This window comes from Corythoichthys intestinalis, chromosome 9, assembly GCF_030265065.1.
Source record: "Corythoichthys intestinalis isolate RoL2023-P3 chromosome 9, ASM3026506v1, whole genome shotgun sequence".
NCBI lineage: Eukaryota > Metazoa > Chordata > Actinopteri > Syngnathiformes > Syngnathidae > Corythoichthys > Corythoichthys intestinalis.
In genome coordinates, this window is record NC_080403.1 from 57,716,369 (window position 1) to 57,739,473 (window position 23,105).

At 39.3% G+C, this 23,105-nt stretch overlaps 1 protein-coding gene across 2 annotated transcripts in view; it reads left to right on the top strand.

The window, feature by feature from the left end:
• The first annotated feature begins 8,573 nt into the window (after positions 1-8,573).
• tfeb (transcription factor EB) overlaps positions 8,574-23,105 on the top strand; it is an 81,971-nt gene continuing 67,439 nt past the window's right edge. For both annotated transcript variants that reach the window (XM_057845558.1, XM_057845560.1), the window contains exon 1: positions 8,574-8,754. The gene's annotated coding sequence lies outside the window, so the exon portion shown is untranslated. The remainder of the gene's footprint in view (positions 8,755-23,105) is intronic.

The window sequence follows — 23,105 nt, forward strand, 5'->3', positions numbered from 1 at the left end:
CCCCCCCCCCCCCGCTCCCCATAGTGGCAAATGCTCCCTAACTTATAACATTTTTCCAGTCCCCCCCCCCCTCTTTTTTTTTTTCAGGTTTTTCCATGAAAAGTATCACATTTTTCTATGAAAATTATCACATTTTTACAAAATTGTCAAGTCTTTACATGATAATTCCGATTTTCACTTGATAATATGTAAAAACCTGATACTGGACTGGGAAAAAAATAAAAATAAATTAGTGGCAGCAATACACTTCCATATCCCGTAATTCACTTGATAGCAAAGACTGTCTCAGGCAGTGCAGAGCGCCACAAAATATGACTTGAAATTGATCCAGTGTCCATTTTAATTCTTAGAGCTATTAATGCAAGCCACCTGACTACTGTTGCTGTTATTTCCCAATCAAACTGCATAAATAAATGCACTATTCTTTTATCATAACGTCGGCAACATATGTTTAATGAATGTCAGCACCTCATCTTTTTTGTTTGTTTTATCTGGTAGTAATAAACAGAAGTAGAGTTGTAACATTCCTGTTGACCCAAAAACACCCCAAAATCAACAGTAATTGGCCCAGAAATGCCCCCAAATAAACTGTATAAGTGTCGAAAGTGACCAAAATGAACAGTAAGTCCTCTGGAATTTCCCCCAAATCAACAGCAAGCAGCATGGAAATTAGAGATCGACCAATATGAGTTTTTCAGGATCAATACAGATTATTATTATTTAGAGGGGCCGATAAGCGATTTTTAGAGCCGATATTAGTTTAAAAATTGGCGTAAAAAATTTTGAGTAATGGAAACACTGACCTTCATTGAAATGCCTAAAGCATGGTTACCGAGTAACATGAATTTAAGAAAAAAATAGCTCCAGAAGTGCCTAGACTCAGAAACATCTCTTATAAAGTTGAATAAAACGTTAAATAAGTAGCTCTCCGGAAAAAAAAACACTTTTATTTAAAAATAAATAAATAAGTAAAATTTTAAACATGTTACCTTCCCACCCTGTTGCCTTCATAATGTGAATTCTTTTTAAATAATGCAGAAAAATGCTCGCCTTTATTAACTCATTCACTCCCCACCATTTTCACAAGACAAATAGAGCTTTTGATTGCAAAGTAACAATTTATTTACACATAACTAAACTATTGAACTGAGAGATGATGCTGTTGTGGCGGCGACAGCCGGGGTAAACTTTTCCCTCATCACCACCTGTCTCATCAAGATGTTTTTTTTTTAGTCTTTCCTTTGTGGTGACCACTGCCTCGTGGCGGAGTTCGCCTGGGGAACTTGTGTTCCTGGGGGGTAACTGGTTTGGCCGTGTGTGTTTCCGGCCGAGTTGTGGGATACTGGAGGGTGCGGGGTACGCGAGCAGCCGAGAACGGCGGCGTGGGCTCCTCGGCAAGCAGTACGGACTCAACGGCATCGTCCGTTGTACTGGTGGTCCCGGTCGTTCTGCTCGGTCGTCCGCCGCCTGGCATACTGGATGTCCATTCGGTCGTCTTCCGCCGGTGCCCTGGCCGTGCGGCCCGGCCGTTTGTTCCATTTAATCGGGTTGCGGGTCTTACCAAATGCGCTACTGCCCTCCAGTGGCCAGTTTTATTGCTTTAAAATGGATTTTCAGCATTGTGCTGTGGAGCTAAGTTGCATCAGAATCCCAAGATACGTCTTTGGGAGACTGAAACAAAAACAGAACATATTTATACGTTTTTGGGAGCAATTGAGTTAAATGCTTCATTGAGTCCAGTCAAATCTGCTCACTGCTGAGAACAGCCGCGCGCACACGATGAGTTGCCACAGCACACTAGTGTTTAACAAGATAAAGAATGATTGACACATTCGGCGTCTTTGAAGGTAGCGCTTCCAAGCTTCTCTGGCAAGATCAAATCTTCAACGCCTGTTAGTCTTCGTTAACTTTAGCAAGCAAAACTTGCAGTGCACCGTTGACCAAGAAAAGCAGCAGGAGGGAGAGTGAGGCTGTACAAGCATGGAGAAAAACATTTAAAAAAAAATTTAAAACCCGATCCTTTTCACCCGATTCCGATCCTCTGAAAAATGGCACGATCCCAAGTCCCTATCCCTAAAAAAATTCCCGATTCCGATATACGCGAAATTTCCAAAAATCAGCCTGATATATCGGCCAGCCTATATATCGGTCTATCTCTAATGGAAATGCCTGCAAAAATCAACAGGAACATATTAAGATCTATTGGCGTAAATGTGTCCTGCCAACCAAAATGACTTGTATTATGTTGTAACTGTCCATTGAGAACACTTACGAAGCCTGTTCTGTCTTGTTTTCGGCAACCGCAAAAATATGACTTGCTTTATCGTGTGAACTTTGAAGTCCCTTCAACACCTCCGTAATACCAGAGCTACCGTGTTATGCATATTGAATGTTACATCATCACATACATGATCTTAATGTGCAGTAGAGGGAAGGCGCTACCTATATTTGCATATAAAATAAATGCAGCATTGACAATATTCATCTGATAATGTGCAGTGTAGTGGCTTCCTCTGCAAAGTAAATGACAAATGTTGATTAGTGTGGATCAACAATTTCTTCTTTCATTGATTATTTCCCTGAAACGAATAAAAAGGAGATTGTCCATATTAAACATTTGCCTGACTATTCATTAGAACATTTTTTTTTTTTTTAATGTCAGTACGGCAATGTTTTTTTTCCCCTCATCAGGTACTCAAAGTGCATGGGTGACATGACATTTTCCATTTGACACCATTGGTAGGTAGTCATGTGTTTCATTTACTGTTACATTATGTGAGGAACTTTGAGGAAAATGTACTTTTAAGAGTAGTTATAACAAACCATACTTTTTTGAGAGAATAAACAGCACTCTTACTATACTTACTATATGTAATATAATGTATATTACATTAATTGGTCTTTTTTTGGGGGGTGGGGGTGGGGGGGCACTTAAGGACACCAATAACTGGACTCGTGATTTACTGTCTTTTCATTCATTCCTAACTCTTCAATAAAGAAATATTACGTCCTTGGTTGGCGGGACCCAATGGCGCCACCAAGTGGTGTCCATGTGTATATTTGGACATCCTACTTATTAAGCGATGATATGAGTTGGGACTACCCTGTTGGGAAGTTGTATTTGTTATATTAATTCAGTCATAATTATTTTTGTGTTACATTAACGTTGTGTTGATTAAAAGAAATATCCATTATTTAACACATAAACACTATATTCGGGCTCCTTCCCAGCTCATTTTACCTTTCTGTTTGACACTCTACTCGCCAAACCACGCCCCCTTTACGCCGGTACACCAAGCCCCCTAAAGGCCCGGGTGTGGCTGTAGAGGAGGTGGGGGATATATTTTCACATTTAAACACTGTATTACAGCCCGGCGCGTCATCTTACCTTTTTTGTTTGACCCTTCACTTGCCCAACCACGCCCCCTTTACGCCCACGAACTGGGCCCTCTTAAAACGGTAGAAGGGGTCGTGTATATTTTAACATTGAAACACGATATTGCAGCTCCCCGCATTATCCTTACCTTTTTGTTTGACCCTGTCCTCGCCCAACCACGGCCCTTTACGCCCAGAAACCGGGCCCCCTAAAGGTCAGGGTATATTTTAACATTTAAACTAGAGATGCCGATCGATCGGGTCCGATCACGTCATTTTCAAAGTATCGGAATCGGCAAAAAAATATCGGACATGCCTTTTTTAAATATATATATATATTTTTTTAATTAAATCGTTTTCTAATTGCATTTAACGTTACAAACATATGTTACACTCATCCAGAGTCTTTAATTTAGGCTTAAGGTAGGGTTATCAAATTTATCCCGATAATGGCGGTAATGATTTTTAAAAAAATGTATCACGTTAAAATATTTAACGCAATTAATGCATGCGCTGCACGACCCACTCACGCATTGTCGCGCTCAATCTGTAATGGCGCCGTTTTACCTAAATAGAGAGATAAAAGGCAGCGTAAAATGAGTAGAGTGAATTTTGGCAAACTTTAGAGCCTTTTTTTAACTGGCTCTCCCTACAATTAGAAATTTCATCGGAAGCAATGTGGGGAAGCAAGGTAGCAACTGATCTTTTTCTTAACACCTTATGTTATTTCCCAACGCAGAGAAGATATATCCATTGGTAGCACTACGCACAGTCATGGTTCCACTTCCCATCATGCATTTGGGTATGGCTACAGTATCATTTACTGAAAGCTCAACAAATACACTACATGGCAATATTTAGTCACAATATACAAAGTCACAAGTCTTTCTATCCGTGGATCCCTCTCACAGAAAGAATGTTAATAATGTAAATGCCATCTTGAGGATTTATTGTCATAATAAACAAACACAGTACTTATGTACTGTATGTTGAATGTATATATTCGTCCGAGTTTTATTCATTTTTTTCTTAATGCATTGCCAAAATGTATATGATCGGGAAAAATTGTCGGGAATGATCGGAATTGAATCGGGAGCAAAAAAAGCATTCGGATCGGGAAATATCGGGATCGGCAGATACTCAAACTAAAACGATCGGGATCGGATCGGGAGCAAAAGAACATGATTGGAACAACCCTAATTTAAACACTATATTACACCACCTTGCATCATTTTAACTTTTTGTTTGGCCCTCCCCTTGCCAACCACGCCCCTTTACGCTTGCACACACGGCACCATAAAGGTTCGGGTGTGGCTAGAGTGGGCAGAGTATATTTGAACATTTAAAGACTATATTCCAGCTCCGCCCATCATCTTACCTGTTTGTTTGACCCTCCCCTCACTAGACCACGCCCCCTTTATGTCCACAAACCGTGTCCTCTAAAGGCCTGGGTGTGGCTGGGGTGGGGTACATTATAATATTTAAACACTATATTCCAGGTCCACGAATCATCTTGCCTTTTTGTTTGACCCTCCCCTTGCCCGACCACGCCCACAAACCGGGCCTCTACAGGCCCAGGTGTGGCTGAAGAAGGGGAGAGGGTATATTTTATCATTTCAACACTATATTCCAGCTCCGCACATCATCTTACCTTTTTGTTTGAGCCTCCCCTCACCCAACCACACTTCTTTTACATCCACAAACAGGGCCTCCTGAACATCCAGTTGTTGGCGGGTAGGAGGGATGTATATTTTAACATTTAAGCATTATATTCCAGCTCCGCGCATCATGTTACTTTTCTGTTTGACCCTCCCCTTGCCCAACCACGTCCCTTTTACGCCCTCTAAAGACCCAGGTGTGGCAGGAGAAAGGGTGGAGTGTATTTTAACTAGGGCTGTCAAAATTGTCGCGTTAACGGGCGGTAATTAATTTTTTTAATTAATCACGTTAAAATATTTGACACAATTAACGCACATGCTCCGCTCAAACATATCAAAATGACAGCACAGTGGAGTGTCTGCTTGTTACTTGTTTTTTGGTGTTTGGTGCCCTCTGCTGGCGCTTGGGTACAACTGATTTTATGTGTTACACCATGAGTGAGCATTGTGTAATTATTGACATCAACAATGGCGAGCTACTGGTTTATTTTTTTTGATTGAAAATGTTACAAATTTTAATAAAACGAAAACATGAAGAGGGGTTTTAATATAACATTTCTATAACTTGTACTAACATTTATCTTTTAAGAACTACAAGTCGTTCTATCCATGGATCGCTTTAAGAGAATGTTAATAATGTTAATGCCATCTTGTTTATTTATTGTTATAATAAACAAATACAGTACTTATGTACCTTATGTTGAATGTATATATCCGTCTTGTGTCTTATCTTTCCATTCCAACAATAATTTACAGAAAAATATGGCATATTTTATAGATGGTTTGAGTTGCGATTAATTACGATTAATTCATTTTTAAGGTGTAATTAAAACAATAAAAAAATTTAATCGTTTGACAGCCCTAATTTTAACATTTAAACATGACATTACAGCTCCACGCATCATCTTACCTTTATGTTTGACCCTCCCCTTGCCCAACCATGCCCCCTTTACGCATGCACACAGGGCCCCCTAAAGGCTTGGGTGTGGCTGGAGAGGGTATATTTTAACATTTAAACACTATATTCCAGCTCCGTGCATCATCCTATTTTTTTTTTTGACCTTCGTTCACCAGAGTTTGCAGATGGGGCTAAGCCTACTCCATAATGAAATACTGTAATTGTTTGCTAGCTAGTGTTTGCTCCACTTTTAGCTTACATTTAATCAGGACAGCAGGCAAACCCTTAGCAAGCTCCTCATACTAAAACAGTTGTATACTGTATACTTTAATGTATACCGTAGTATAGCTAAGTTAAATTACATAGTCGATACTCTAAGGCTAGGTTCATACTACAGGTCTTAATGCATGAGTCCGATTTTTTTGTGTTTTTCCGACTCGAGTCAGGCATGAACTTGACGGTCTAAATGGGACAAGTCGCATAGAAGTGGACCATTTCAAATCCGATCTGGGTCACTTTCGTATGTGGTTCAAATCCGATCTGGGCCACATTTTTTCAGAACGTGACCGGCGGTCTGAACTGTCAAGACTCCCAAATCGGAGTTCATGCAGCAATTACGCCCGCAAAGAGCAAGAGGCACGGAGGACGGCAGCCATGTAGGCATTAGCGCCTAGCTTGAACTCTGCTTTTAAGCACGAAACAGGCTTGACCACAGTCATAAAAAAATAAAATGAAGAAAAGAATAATCCTTAGAATTTTCGATTTTCATATTGTGCGCCGAATGAGTAATATTTCATTATTGCACACACGGCCGAGTCGGGGCAAACTGACGCAACCACGTCATTTCACGCACACACGTCAAGGCTCATGTGTGTCTATCAGTCCATAGAAACTTTGAATATAAGACTAAACGGGGATTATTAATGTCTGTTATTTGTGTCCTCTTTTTGGAAATCAAAATATGATCACTCTGGAATGACATACAGCTAGCATGTGTGGTCATTTGTTTTGATGCTTCTGCGCATGCGGGTCTCTTTACTGAGCGCATCACGGACTGCGAATTAGTATGCATGCGTGATACTTGAATGGTGCCAATGGACAAAGGCAGTCAGGCAAAAAAAAACAGATATGGCAAAAAATCGGATTTGTGCATTAAGACTTGTAGTATGAACCTAGCCTAAATGTGTGCAGTGTTGTTAATAACGGCGTTACAATATAACGGCGTTACTAACGGCGTTTTTTTTTTTCAGTAGTGTGTAATCTAATTAATTACTTTTCTCATCTTGGCAACGCCGTTACCGTTACTGAGGACGGAAAGGCATGCGTTACTCTGCGTTATTATATTAGTCGAAAAGTCTGAGGGAGACGGACTCACCGTGACGACAGAGCAGTCAGGAGTGGGGAGGAGGCAAGAAAGTTGTGACGCCGAGCAAACGCGATGCTAGGTAGCTCCAATTATACATGTTGTAGCCGATAGCCTTCAAACTACGGCCGCATGTTATTGTAGATATGGTAGACATGGTAGATATCACATATACTGTATATAGATATAACTAGATGCAAAATGACAGGCACGGCACTCGATGCTTTAGTAAACAGCCGCCATCTTAAAGCAGTAGACTTTTTAGGACGGCTCTGTTGTAGAAAACCTTCCTAGCGAACCTAAGTAACTTTTTATCTAAAATACTTCTAAATCGGCAAAATCTTGACTTGAATCTATCTTTAAATGATGAAACAGTTTTAAAACTTTCATATGTCAAAAGTAGAGGGAAGGGAACTAATGCAATAATGGGAGCAATTTTAACAACTTTTAACAGTTGATTCAGGGTAAAGGGTAAATTAGGGTAAAGAATTGGGCTTGGGCCAATTGTACCAAAAACCTTCACAAAAAACTTCACATAGTGTGGCCAATGTTTTTTTTTTTTTGAGAAAAAAAAAAGTAATTATCACCAATTACTTTGCCAAGTAACTAATTACTCTTACATTCAGGTAATTGAGTTACTAACGCAATTACTTTTTGGGAGAAGTAATTTGTAACTGTAATTAATTACTTTTTTTTCAGTAAGATTGACAACACTGAATGTGTGTGTGTGTGTGTGTGTGTGTGTCCTGGCACTGGTGGTGGGCCCATAGTGATATCTTTTCATGGGGCCCAAAATCCCTGGCAGCGGCCCTGCTCCCGTACCCCCAGCACTCCCCCCAAGCTCCGCCCCTGGAATGGATTGTTATGAACTATGCACATTAACTCATTAGTAAAAATAAATAGAACACCAAAGAGTATCAGTAGGCATAATCTTTCTGATAATTTTCTAGCGCACTGTTTATTACAACAACATCATAAACCTAAAATTAACCCTTTTTATTTTCATGTGCCACCCCAACATTTTAAGTGGCCCCATCTAGCCACCCCAATGAAAAAGTTCTAGAGTCGCCCCTGGCTATAAATAAAGTAAATTGCCTCTTTGTTTCTGCTCTAGTTGGATGACCTGCTCCCTTGTCCGTTGGCAACTCTCCTCACGTCACAGTCTAATATTAGTTGTTCCGGCTGCTTGTGTATTTCAGAACTCCATTACCCATAAGCCCTACGCGGGATGTCATTGGTGGCTGCACAGGTGACTGTCAACTCAAGCCGCGGAGGCAGACAGGCGACCACAACTAGACGGTTGCGTGCTGCGTAGCAACATGTGGAACTACCGAGAAACTTATCGTTTTGGGGCGTTTTCTTGAGCGACCTTTTTTAATTCCTTTTCCTGCTCGACAAGTGCGCCGGAGAAGTTGTCGCCAAGCTACTTTTGACTGCATTCTGTCTGACCTTCAGAATCGGTACGTGTGACATTTCAAGTTTTCAAACAAACAAGCAACACCGACGTCATCGTAATTTGACTTAGACTGAAGTTGAAATTCATGAAAACTTTGTAAAACACGTTTGAAATGAGAAGACGGGTATAGTATAAATGTGTTAAACATCCTCTGCTGTTTCGTAGATGTCGTCATCGCCATATTAGTGATGTACTTCATCGGAAATGTTGAAATGTCTTGATTTCGTCTTTAGATAAAGCACAATTGGCTCATTGACAGACTTGTCATTTCTGAGCCGTATCAGTAACAACACCTCTGTCCCCAACTATAACCACATTGCCTATTCAAGTACTACACGACTGAACGTTTTGAAGTACTGTAGATCTTCTATTTTCCCTCTGGAGTTAATCACGAACACTGTGGTTATTATTAGTGGGGATATAATTCAATTACTGTCTAACAAATTTTGACATGCCGGTGGCTATCACTATGTCACACAAGGGCGTAGTTTTGCATAGGGACGGTAGGGACATAACACTAGCAACTTTTCAGGATGCTCAAAATGTCCCCACCAACTTTTAAGCAACCTTATTTGCATTATATGATGACTTTGATCATTTAGATTGTCCCCCTATATGTTATAAGGATAGAATTTACCCTACCATTATTAAAGGGATCCTCTATTTTTAAGACAAGTCATTCTTAAAAGATGAATGTTAGTATGAGTTATAATAATTTGATATTAAAACCCCTCTTAATGTTTTTGTTTTAATAAAGTTTGTAAAATTATTTGAAGTGATAGGTCGCCATTCTTGTTACGTCGCAGTGCGTGACGTCACCGGTCCCGTTGCCGAAATTCCAGCGTGTCACTCGTTAGCTTTCCCAACATGTCGTCAGTTCTACCCTTCCTATTTGAACCAGATCGGAAAAGTGAAGAGCAGGACAGCACTGTCGGTCGTTCACAAGACGAGCTTCAGGGAAAAATGCGTGCAGCAAATACCTGATAAGACAAAAGTTGGGCAAAACTGGTGATGCGAGAGAGTGCTGTTGGGAGCGAGAGTGTATGCTTTTGGGAGCTCCAGTTTTATTAGCAGATATTCAAGGTAAGCATATTTCGTTTTCAAACTTATCCCAATATAATTATGTAGATTGTTAGCATCCAGAGCTGTCGTGTGCTTTACATACAGTACAGGCCAAAGAGCACACCTTGTGTAATCCATGTTTTGTACATTGTTACGCGTGGTAGCTAGGATACGTGTATAAAAGTACCTAAAAGGGGAAAAGCTTCCACTTATGCACATTTATTCACAAAAAAATAATATTTCCACCTTGACCACTCTTCACTCGGGAGCTCAGCAGTACGCAAACACGCGTTACCTGACAAGCTCCAACATTGTTTTAAGGTCCACGTCAGAGTCACTGTCGTCACTGTAGCGTGCCATAGTGCTTTAATTATTTAGTATGATTTGGGGAAAACTCACACGAAGAATAGTCAACAAAAAAGATAGCAATAGTAATCCAAATCCGCGTTTTTTACTCACTTGAAGATCCAGGAATTAGACCGATCCCATGGCAATGTCGCAGCCGCGATCAGGCCGTCGATTCCACAAAATAGACTGATCCGAAAATATTTTTAAAAAATGGACAGATCCCAAACCAATATTGCAGACGCGGTGGGACCGTCGGATCCAGAAAATAGACGGATCCCTTACTTGACTGAGGATCCAGGAAAAATGTTCGGGCGCCAGTTGTAACGCGTGGTGGGTAGGATACGTGCATACAGGGACCAAAAAGGGGGAGAAGCTTCCACTTATGCACATTTATTCACTAAAAATAATAATTCCGCCTTGACCACTCACTTCACTCCCCTTGTTTCCATTTGACTGGAAATTGCATCCAAAAGTAGCACATCGTGGCATTTTACTTGGCGAGTTTAGGCAGCAATAAGCAATCGTTGAACACGCTACACATTTGGAAAGATCCCAATGACGTCATCACTGCGAGCCCGCAAACCATGGCGCCAACTAACGGTCAAAATATGTAGTAAATATAAAATATTGCCATTCATTTAACATTTTATGTGTTTCTAACAACATATTTTAGTACAAGAGAACAATTGTGGGTTATTGGAGCCTACATGTATTTAAGTTAGAGGATCACTTTAACTCATTTCAATTTACAGCAGTCAAATGAATTGTTAATTGTGCTTTACAGAAAGTTTCACATGATGACAAAGGTCAGCTGACCAATGTAGTTTTTTTTTTCTTTTTGGGGACGAGTCACGAGTTGTTTGTATTTCTTTGTGGCGGAAGATGAAACATGATTTTAAAAACTTCCACCTGTTGTTTACCGAATTCCTGCAGGCAAATATTGGCAGGCGCTTACATCAATTGGAAGGTTCGCTCGCAATGAGAATCTTTCTGCCCGAGGGCACATTCCCATGATAATGCTTTGTGTAGTACGACGACAAACCAAATATCACATACTCTGCAACATCAATTAGATCTGCTCAAAACTGCAAATAGGATGTCGAGTTATTGTATTTCAAATATACCGTATTGGCCCGAATATAAGACGACCCCCTCTTTTTCAAGACTCAAGTTTGAAAAAAGACTTTTTGAACACCAAATTAATTTTTATACAGAAAATAATTAAAGTACATCCGAAACATGATTATAACAATATATTTGAGAGAAAAAGCATGTCATTTTGCCTCATTCAAATCTTAATATATGAACTAGGGCTGTCAATTGATTAAAATTTTTAATCGAGTTAATTACAGCTTAAAAATTAATTACTTGTAATTAATCGCAATTCAAACCATCGATAAAATATGCCATATTTTTCGGTAAATTATTGTTGGAATGGAAAGATAAGACACAAGATGGATATATACATTGAACATACAGTACATAAGTACCGTATTTGCTTATTATAACAATAAATCAACAAGATAGCATTAACATTATTAAGATTCTGTTAAAGCGATCCATGGATAGAAAGACTTGTAGTTCTTAAAAGTAGTGCTGCAACGATTAATCGACTAACTCGAGAAAAAAATATTCGAATTAAATTTTGCTGCTTCGAGTATTTGATTAATTAAAGTGGCGTTGTAATGGTTTGTTTTGAAAGTGTTTACAGTGTGTAGTTACAGTGTGTAGTGTGAGTGTAGTTTTATTGATTTGGGTAGATACACTATTACATTTTGGGTCACTTCTTTGTAATTTTAGGGTACTTAGGGGTCACCTTCTTTCCATTTTGGGGTATCTGGGTGTTGCTCCCTATACAGTGGGGCAAATAAGTATTTAGTCAACCACCAATTGTACAAGTTTTCCTACTTGAAAAGATTAGAGAGGCCTGTAAGTGTCAACATGGGTAAACCTCAACCATGAGAGACAGAATGTGGGAAAAAAAATAGAAAATCCCATTGTTTGATTTTTGAAGAATTTATTTCCAAATTAGAGTGGAAAATAAGTGTTTGGTCACTTACAAACAAGCTTAGAACAAGATTTCTGGCTGTCAAAGAGGCCTAACTTCTTCTAACGAGACTCCACTGTTTTAACTCATTATCGGTATAAAAGTCACCTGTCCACAACTTCAGTCAGTCACACTCCAAACTCCACTATGGCCAAGACCACAGAGCTGTGGAAGGACACCAGAGACAAAATTGTAGACGTGCACCAGGCTGGGAAGACTGAATCTGCAATAGGTAAAACGCTTGGTGTAAAGAAATCAACTGTGGGAGCAATTATTAGACATACAAGACCACTGATAATCTCCCTCGATCTGGGGCTCCATGCAAGATCTCACCCCGTGGCGTCAAAATGATAACAAGAACGGTGAGCAAAAATCCCAGAACCACACGGGGGGGTCCTAGTGAATGACCTACAGAGAGCTGGGACCACAGTAACAAAGGCTACTATCAGTAACACAGTGCGCTGCCAGGGACTCAAATCCTGTACTGCCAGATGTGTCCCCCTGCTGAAGAAAGTACACGTCCAGGCCCGTCTGCGGTTTGCTAGAGAGCATCTGGATGATCCAGAAGAGGATTGGGAGAATGTGTTATGGTCAGATGAAACCAAAATAGAACTTTTTGGTAGAAACACAGGTTTTCTTGTTTGGAGGAAAAAGAATACTGAGTTGCACCATACCCACTGTGAAGCCTGGGGGTGGAAACATCATGCTTTGGGGCTCTTTTTCTCCAAATTGACCAGGACGACTTGGGGTGTCTCAGTGTCACCTCCTGTACATTTTGGATCATTTCCTGTTGATTTTAGGGCATTGCCGGAGCACTTCCTTTTCATTGGTTACTTCCTATTGAATTTGGGTCATTTCCTTATAATTTTAGGGTAGCTACAGGTCTCTTTCTGTACTGGGGTATCTCAGTGTCATTCCTGTACATTTTTTTTTACATTTTCCTGTTGATTTTAGAGCATTTCCAGACCACTTCCTGTTCATTGGTAACTTCCTGTTGATTACGAGTCACTTCATGTTGGTTTTAGGGACATTTTTGGGTCACTTCTTTGTTAATTTATTGGTTGCCCTTGACGGTGCTTGGCTAAATCAGGCACTTCCATGAAGTTGGCCCCCCCATCAGATGCAAATTTATATAAAAATGATGTTCAGCGTTTGTGCTGCGTTTGTGCTACGTTTGTGCTGTAAAAAAATTGTTTGTGCTGCAACAGCTTTGTAGATATTCTTCTTTTGATTCATAGTGATGATGTCAGGCAGCCACGCATTAACTGGACTTTAATGGGCTTGAAATAGAGCCATTTGTTTGTGCTACATTTGTGCTAGTTTTGCGCTGTAAAATTTTTATGCTTGTGCTGCTATCGTTTTATAGATATTGAGATTTTCATTTTGAGCGATGACGTCACTCGCAGCCCTTCCATATCCTAACTCCCGCAGCTGACGGAGCTTACCAACTCTCTCAATAACAGGGGGATGGGGGTGTCCCATGGCACGTAGCACAAAAAAATGGCACCACACGGGTCTATTTTGCGGTAAATGGGGCATTGTGTGACATCTTCACTGCAAACCAAAAGCATACTATGTACAAAACCGTTGCAGACCAAACAATTTTTTTCCCAGCAGAAACGATTGACACCATTTTTAGCCATTTTTATTCCAAACAGGGGGCTAGTTTACCTCAGATTAACCTATAAAAGAAGCACAAACGTTGACCTAGTTTTTCTAAAAAATTGCATCTGATGGAGGGGGGGGGCAACTTCACAGAGTGAAATGAGTGAATGAATGAATGGTGGACGTGAAACAAGAGCAGTAGTGCACAAATCTCTGGTTTTATGGCGCCAATGCCCAAATAAAAGCATGTGATTCAGAATGTACAGTACAAATGAGCTACCTACCCTAACCCCAAGGCCACATAGTGGCCCGCCGGCCGCACGTTTTGACACCCCTGCTCCAAGCCATTTATTGCCTCCCTCCGCTGAACGTTACTGTCAAACTAAAAATAAAACAAAGAGAACTCCAAATGTATTTAAAACAGCAACAACGATAAACACTCCTGGCCCGCAGGCTAGCAATTAGCATCTTTGTGTTGGTGTCGTTACCCTTGAAGCAACAGGTATTTCAACTCATTTCAATAGAAAAAGAATATTCAGGACATGTTTAAAGCTACTGTATGTCGGAGAATGTATTGAACTTGTATCTCAACGTCAACCTCTCACCTAGTTAAAAGCAACCACACAGTTTAGTGTGTTAACCAACTGCTGACAACAACAATTTTTTGGAAAATGATACGAGGGATAAACACCATGCTAGGCCTGTCACGACCTTTTTGATTTATTGTCATACCCCTAATGCTAACTATGGAATGATGTTGAATGGAATTGCCTGTCGCTATGCATCAACGTAGATCCCAAAATCTTGTAAACCGCATGACTTGTATTCAATGCACACTTTTTATGTTGGACCCGCAATAGCAGCACTGCGCATCCCTAGTAGGGCTGTGACAATATATCGAAATAGTCATGTATCGTGCTGGCTAATTGGCTGCCATTGACGGTGCTAATCGTCCAATCCATTTTGCTTGAGAGGGTCCAAGATAGATTGGACGTCTAGTGCCGTCAATGGCATTGAAACCAGATCATTCACAGCCAGTCTTTCCAGTTTTGGGGGCATTTGCCGGGTTTCCAGGGCAGAGCAAGCCACAGCAAACAGAAGGCGGACTGGACCAATCAGCGACGGGCAGACGTGACGTTGGTAAAGTGACAAACTCTAGCGTGTCTAAATAAACATTCGATGAGAGCAGAGAACAGAGAAGTTTATTCAACCTGGCTAGCACGAGACATAGTGTTGGTTTTAGCGACTCGATGTGTTTTTGGTCATTTAAAACTGTATTTACCGCAGATACGAACATTTTCTCGGCTCTCCCGTTCGCCATCTGTGTTGTTGGGGAGATGACTTCCGACGCGCAAGAGTGACATTGTTCGTTAAGAACACGTCACGCAAATAAACGAATCTGATTGCACGGGTGATTTTGTTCTGGCTTGAGGTCGAGAGGTCAAAGTGTTTGGAAAAATACAAGGAGAAGAGTCTGGCCATGCTAGGCAAGCGCCTTACACTCTGATATGCCTTATATATGGTCCAATATTAGTTAATCATGGCCTGACATTCCGTTTAGCTGAGCTTCATCTTGTGGATGCATAATGCAACGCTAACCACAACTACTACCACTACTGCTTATACTGCAGTGCGCCCTATACATGAAAATGGTTTTAAAATAGGCTTTTCATTAAAGGTGCGCCTTATACTCCAATATACCTTATATATGGATAAATATTAGTTAATCATGGCATGACATTCCGTTTAGCTCAGCTCCATCTTGTGGATGCATAACGCAACGCCAACCACAACTACTACTACTACTATTGCGCCCTATAATCAGTGTTGTCAGTAACGCGTTACTTATGTCAGTAACGCGTATAAGCGTTACTAAGTAACGCGTTACTGTAATCTGATTACGTTCTTCAGTAACGACTAATCTAACGCGTTCATTTTTCCAAGCCAGTAATCCGATTAAAGTTAGTTTCCCTAGTGCCTGTGCGATACTATTTTGTTTTTGCCTCATAATGTATGTAGAATGAAGAATACTGTAGTCATGTACGAAGAGCATTTCTCATCGAGGGGGAAAAAAAACGGGTCACGTGTATTACGGTGCTGTCTGAGGCTGAGCGCTGTCTGCCACGGCGGTCAACAACAGAGCATTCTGATGAGGCAGCGAGGCTAATAGTGAAAGGCAGCATATATACGGCAAATGGATGCCTTTGCTCTCTGGAAATACAGCCATTACTTCACATTTCTGTCCAGTAAAGATGACAAAAATATCTCCGTGCGTTGCAAACTTTACGCTGGCTGAAAATGACTGTCGGTCGCTAAATCAACAAAGAAGCACTTGGAATTACAGTACAACGCGACAAAACTCAAAACAGCCTACAGGTAACCAGACAGCCAGCACTTCTACAGTTTGTAACCAGCCTTTATGCACATTTTATTGTCAGTGTTTGTAACCATAGGCAGAGTTTGACTTTTGTGGGGCTGGGGGTAAAGCATGTTGATGACAAACAAAAGTCAAAAGTTTGGACACACCTAAACATTTTTACGTTTTATATATTTTCCCTACTATTGTAAATCCTCTCTGAATACATCAAAACTATGATCGAACATGTGGAATGGCCAAAAAAAGTGAAATAACTGAAAACAGGTTTCATATTCTACATTCTTCAAAGTATCCACCTTTGAGGTGTCGCCAAACTTTTGGCCAATACTTTATATATACATATATATATGTATAAAAGTGTTCAAGCTCAGTTGTTGTTGGTTGCGTTTGAAAGCTTAGGTTTACAGAAATGCGAAATATCCATCTTGCCTCCACAGGTGTAGTTTTGACTTAGCAAAGCAAAAGCTAGTGTCTTAGGTGCTAGTCAAATGATCTGCTCGAAAAATGATTTTGACCCATTATGAAATACGTTGTAGGATTCTTGTTCATTTCATTAATTTTTGTTGTTTTATTGCTTTACAACTTTTATAGACAATATTTTAACAGCTAGGTCTTTATTTTAAAGGGGAAGTTCAGAATTTTTGACATTAGGCTTTATCTTGGAGTTAGCGGGGGTTTATTTAGTCGTTGGAGTTGATTTGAACAAATTCCGTGCAGTTTGGTCAGTTATTTGTTAGTTTCAGGGCTCCGGGGTGGCTAAGCTAGCGCGAGTCAATGGTGGTTGAAATCAACACCATTGACTTATTAAACCACCGCTAACTCAAAGATTAAGCCTTATGTGAAAAATTCAGTTACATGTGATTACATTTTATTGTTGTCATTTTTATGTTGAGGCAGCAAAAGGAGAAAAATTGGTAAAAAGTAACTGATAAGTTACGTTTAAAGTCACTTAGTTACTTTGATAATAAAGTAATCGGTAAAGTAACTAGATTACTTTTTTGAGGTGTAATCAGTAATTAAATTACTTTTTTAAGTAATCTGTGACAACACTGCCTATAATGCAGTGCGCCCTATACATGCAAACAGTTTTAGAATAGGCCATTCATTAAAGGTACGCTATACAGTGCGGAAAATATAGTAAATGGTTATTTCCTCTGCAGTGAATCCTATAGAGATTGACACACAACATGACTACTCTGTTGTATGATGCCGCATCAAGTTTTTCATTGCAATATTAATGAATTGGAATAATGTTAGTGTCATGTGTTTGCTCCTACGGAAACCAAATTAAAACTAAAGGTATATTTTCCCTTCCCCATTTTTTTCCATTTTCAAACATTTATGAAAAGCTCCAGGGAGCTGCTAAGGCAGCGCTTAAGAGCTGCATGCGTTTCTAGAGCCGCGGGTTGCTGACCCCCATTCTAAACTAAATGATGAATGCAAAAGCAAACTTATTAGATCAAACAAAAACGTACCTTATATTGCTCTTAACAGGGAGCAGCTGGATTCAGTCATGTTTGACGAGTTACGGCATATTCACCGTTGCCACTAGAGGGCAGTGTATCCACCCAAATCAATAAAACTAAAAGCAACAATTTCCAAACAAACCATGACAACGTCACTTTAATTATACGAATCCTCGAAGCAGCAAGATTTGATTCAAAGCTTTTATCAAATGCAATTACTCGAGTTAATCGAAGTTATCCGGAAATGCCCTGAAAGGGTTAGACTCAGGGGTGAAAGTGGGCCAGAACGGTCAGGAACGCAGTTCCGGTATAAGTTTCGGGGCCGGAATGGTGTACCGGGACACGGTGCTTTGATTCCAAAAATATGACGGCAACTGTCAAAACGTTATATTAAAAGAAAAAAAAAAAAAAATGCTGAGCTGCCACACATTTCATCTCCAAGAAGAAAAAAATCTACCAACATCAGATTTACATACACAAGTGTTAAAAGCAAGAATAATAAAGTGCTTGTGTAGCGTAATCCGTTTCCACCTATATTTATTATTTATTTTATTCCACGGACGGCATGGAGGTTTTCCCAGCTGCTGCAGTTATTGGAGTCTGACGATGATGAGTCACGTCAATGTGTGAATACACGCAGCAAAGCAAAACGCTTGGACTCATTCATCCGTTCAGTTGGCTGACATAGTGACATGTGATCAGCAGAGATAATTAGCTCTGATTGGTTCAAATGTGCATGTTTTCTGGAACAGCAAAAAAAAAAAAAAAAAAAAAAAAAAGGTTGTTGAATTGATGCGACAAAAAAGGGCAATGCAACATAAAATGGATCAAATCTTTGAATATTTAATATATTTAAATATTTATATAATATTTAATATTTCATATTTAGTTTTATTTGCTCTGATGGGGAGGTTCAGAACATCTTAGCTGTCAAAGTGCACTTTGGACTTAGATTTGTTCATTTATGTTAGGCAACTTACCATAATTTTCGCACTATAAGGCTCACCTGACTATAAGCTGCCACCCACCAAATTTGGCACAAAAACGTCATTTGTTCATAGATAAGCCGCACTATAAGGCGCAGCTGTCCTCACTGTATTATGGGATATTAACCAATAACACTTTATTTGACAGCGGCGTCATACGACTGTCATAAGACCAAATGAACCACCATCATTGCTTCAAGAAGCTTCATTCGGCCACCCCTGCTCCCTTGGGGGAGACAGTCAACCTCTGCTGTCCAACACTGTTTTGCCCAACATGCCTTCTAGCATGCATTGCAGCGCTACAGATGTAAATAACAATCAACATTCATGTTCTGTGCTAATTATTACTTCAGTTACTGTTCCATTTGTTTCATTTTAATTTCTAGTTATGGTATTTGGTAACACTTTATCTGACTGTGGTGCCATAAGACTTTCATTAGACAATCACAATTATGACATGACACTGTCATGAGCATTAATGAATGTTTATAACAGATGCCATTTAGTGTTATCCGGCCAAATACCTCACTTTTGAATGGATGTAAAAGAGCTGGACATAAAGGGAGTTTGTGACATAATTTGCCGGATGACACTTAATGACATCTGTCATAAGCATTCAGTAATGCCCATGATAGTCATGTCATAGTTATGACAGTCTTATGACGCCGCTGTCAAATAAAGTGTTACTTATCAACCGAAATAAATCAACAAATAAGCCGCACTGGACTACAAGCCACAGGATTCAAAATGAAGGAAAAAAGTAGCAGCTTATAGTCCGAAAATTACGGTACTCATTTCTTTATGATTTGGAAAAATCAATGTTTGCGCCCTCTTTACAATATATTCCATTTAACTCTGCATAATATTAGTCATTTGTACTTATTTTTCTGAATGTGTGTTACTTACATCTTAATTATTAAAAAAAAAAAAGTCAACGTTTACATTAACTTCAATTTTAATATACATCCTATGTTCTTAAGTAGTTAAAATTGAGATTTGGCATTTAGTAAAATTAGCAGATGGAGGTTGTGATTATTGCTGTTTTTGTTAACTTTTATTTTGCAAATAATTGAAAAAAATACAATTTTGAATGAAAATCAGTTTTAGTTTTTAGTTTTTGTATGTGTTATAGAAAAAACTGCTTAAACAGTTTTCTTTGCATTTCAGTAGTTTAAGAGGTTTGACCAGGGGTGAAAGTTGGCGGGAACGGTATAAGATTTAGGGGCGGAACACAGTTCTGGTATAATATTCTGGGCTGGAACCCTGTTCCAGTATACGGTGGTTTGATTCTGAAAATATGACGGCAACTGTCAAAACGCTATTTAAAAAAAAAAAAACAAATACAAAGCTGCCCCACATGCATTTCATCTCCAAGAAGAAAACAACCTACCAACATCAGATTTACATACACAAGTGTTAACAACAAGCATAATAAAGTGCTTGTGTAGTGTAGTGCGTTTCCACCGATATTTATTATTTATTTTATTCCATGGACGACATGGAGGTTTCCCCAGCTGCTGCAGTTATCAGAGTCTGACGATGACGAGTCACGTCAATATGCGAATGCACGCAGCAAAGCAAAACGCCTGGACTCATTTATCCGTTCAATTGGCTGACATACTGACATGACCAGAGATAGTGAGCTCTGATTGGTTCAAATGTGCATGTTTTCTGAAACAGCAAAAAAAACAACAACAACAACAACAACAACAACAAAAAAGCAAAGCAACAGAAAATGGATCAAATCTTTAAGAGGAAGGAAAGAGTTCGGGTGGCTTATTTATCATATTTAGTTTTATTTGCTCTGATGAGGAGGTTCAGAACATCTATATTTGTTCATTTATGTTAGGCTACTTATTCATTTCCTTATGATTTAAAAAAAGTCAATATTTGCGCGATCATCAAAATATATTCCATTCCAAGTCATTTGTACTTATTTTTCTGAATGTATGTTACTTATATCTTTAATATTAAAAAAAAAAAAGTAAATGTTTACATTAACGTCAATTTTAATATACAGCCTATCTTCTTAAGTAGATAAAATTGAGATTTGGCATTTAGTATTTGAGGAAATGAGAAAAAATAAAAATTAGGAGATGGAGGTTGGAGCTATATCTGTTTTTGTTAACTTTTATTTTGCAAATCATTGAAAAAATACAATTTAAGAATGAAAATCAGTTTTTGTTAGGGCTGTCAAAATTACCGCGTTAACGAGCGGTAATTAATTTTTTAAATTAATCCCGTTAAAATTTTTGACATAATTAACGCACAAATGCCCTGCTCAGATTAAAATGACAGCACAGTGAAAGCTGTACTTGTGTTTTTCGGAGTTTTGCCGCCCTCTGCTGGTGCTTGGGTGCGACAGATTTTATAGGCTTCAGCACCCATGAGCATTGACATCAACAATGGCAGGCTACTGGTTTATTTTTTTTGATTGAAAATTTTACAAATTTTATTAAAACGAAACACGAAGAGAGGTTTTAATATAAAATTTCTATAACTTGCACTAAAATTGATCTTTTAAGAACTACAAGTCTTTCTATCCATGGATCGCTTTAACAGAATGTTAATAATGGTAATGCCATCTTGTTGATTTATTGTCATTATAAAGAAATACAGTACTTATGTACCGTATGTTGAATGTATATATCCATCTTGTCCTATCTTTCCATTCCAACAATAATTTACAGAAAAATATGGCATATTTTATAGATGGTTTGAATTGCGATTAATGGCGATTAATTAATTTTTAAGCTCGATTAAAAATTTTAATCGTTTGACACCCCTAGTTTTTGTATGTCTTATAGAAATAACTGACCAAAACAGTTTTCTTAGCATTTCATTAGTTTTGCCCCCCCCCCCCCCCCCACACACACACACACAATATACCGTATTGGCCCGAATATAAGACGATGTTTTTTGCACTGAAATAAGATTGAAAAAGAGGAGGTCGTCTTATAACTGCGGTCTTAAAAAAAAAAAAAAAAAAAAAAAAAACTGCGGCCTAGACATATACCCATTCACGACGCTTGATGGCGCCAGTCATCAATGAATCGAATGCTGAACGCGACTCGGGCGGCCAAAGCGAACCCCTGACACGAAGAAGAAAGTGGTAAGAAGGAAAAGAGAAGAAAATACCGGTAATAGAAGAGATAACCGAAAATGGAGAAACTTCGCGACAATTTGGAGAAAAGTGGGTCGAAGATTGGCCAGGTTAACCGGTGTTTGGCCATTCCTTACTACGCGGCGAAACGTCCTACACAATGCTCAGGGCGCTTGCATATGCATTCACACGCATGCGCACATCGGTTGGAAGCGGCGAGTACTCACTATTTTTGTTTTTATTTAGTTATTTAGAACCTTTTCACAGCCTCAAAGATACTTTTTGCATGTATTACCCTCTCATACTTTTAACCATTGTGTTTTTTTGTGTTAGCTTTGAAGCAGTTGACCACATTAGTCACGTAGCGTATTTAAATCGTCCTTATTTGACATAACTACATTTAAGTATTTTCTGCAGGCATTTCTTTAGTACGTTATTCCTGTATGCATCTAAACAAAACAAGTTTAGAGCGCACGGTAGTAATTTAGGTGTCAAATTCGACTAATGTAGGACGTTTCGCCGATGTAGGACATTTTGGCAGAACACCGGCAGCTGAGGAGAAGTTATGACGCAAACTTCAAGTTGATGGTGATAAATGAGGCGGTGTCTTCAAACAACTGCAAAGCGGCTGTGAAATATGGTGTCACAGAGTGTAATGTACGGAGATGGAGAGCTCAAAAAGATCGCCTAAAAAATGCTCAGTCAGAGAAAAGCTTTCCGTGGTCGTTTCTGTATAAAAATTAATTTGGTGTTCAAAAAGTCTTTTTTCAAACTTAAGTCTTGAAAAAGAGGGGGTCGTCTTATAATCGGGGTCGTCTTATATTCGGGCCAATACGGTATACATAAATAAATAAAATCACGTTGGGGAGTTCCTGCAAGAAATTCTAACTACTTTCACCACCCCAGGGTTTGACCCCCCCCACTAAAAAAAAAAAAAAAAAAAAAAATATCTGGCTCCGTGGCGACCTTCACGTCGGGGAGTTTTGGCAAGAAATTCTAGCCACTTTCACCCCTGGTTAGACTATAGGGATGGCAGCGAATGAATCCTCCCACTTTAAATGAATTGGACGCTATTAGTGATAAACTCTTTAAAATTCACAGCAGAAGGATGAAAAGAGCTGGGTTTTTTTACTGATTAAAATACTGTAGAATGATTTTCTGACCCCGTGTATCTATAATTGATACATTTCCATATTGTGAGATAATCATCACTGTAAGCCATGTATCGCAAATTGTATCGTGAGATACCCAGTGGGTTCCACCCCTAAACTCTAGCCTGGAAAATATCATACACCTTATTATTGACACACAGCACTGTACTATCCGATAGTGGGTCAAAGTGTGACAGATGTAAACAGTGT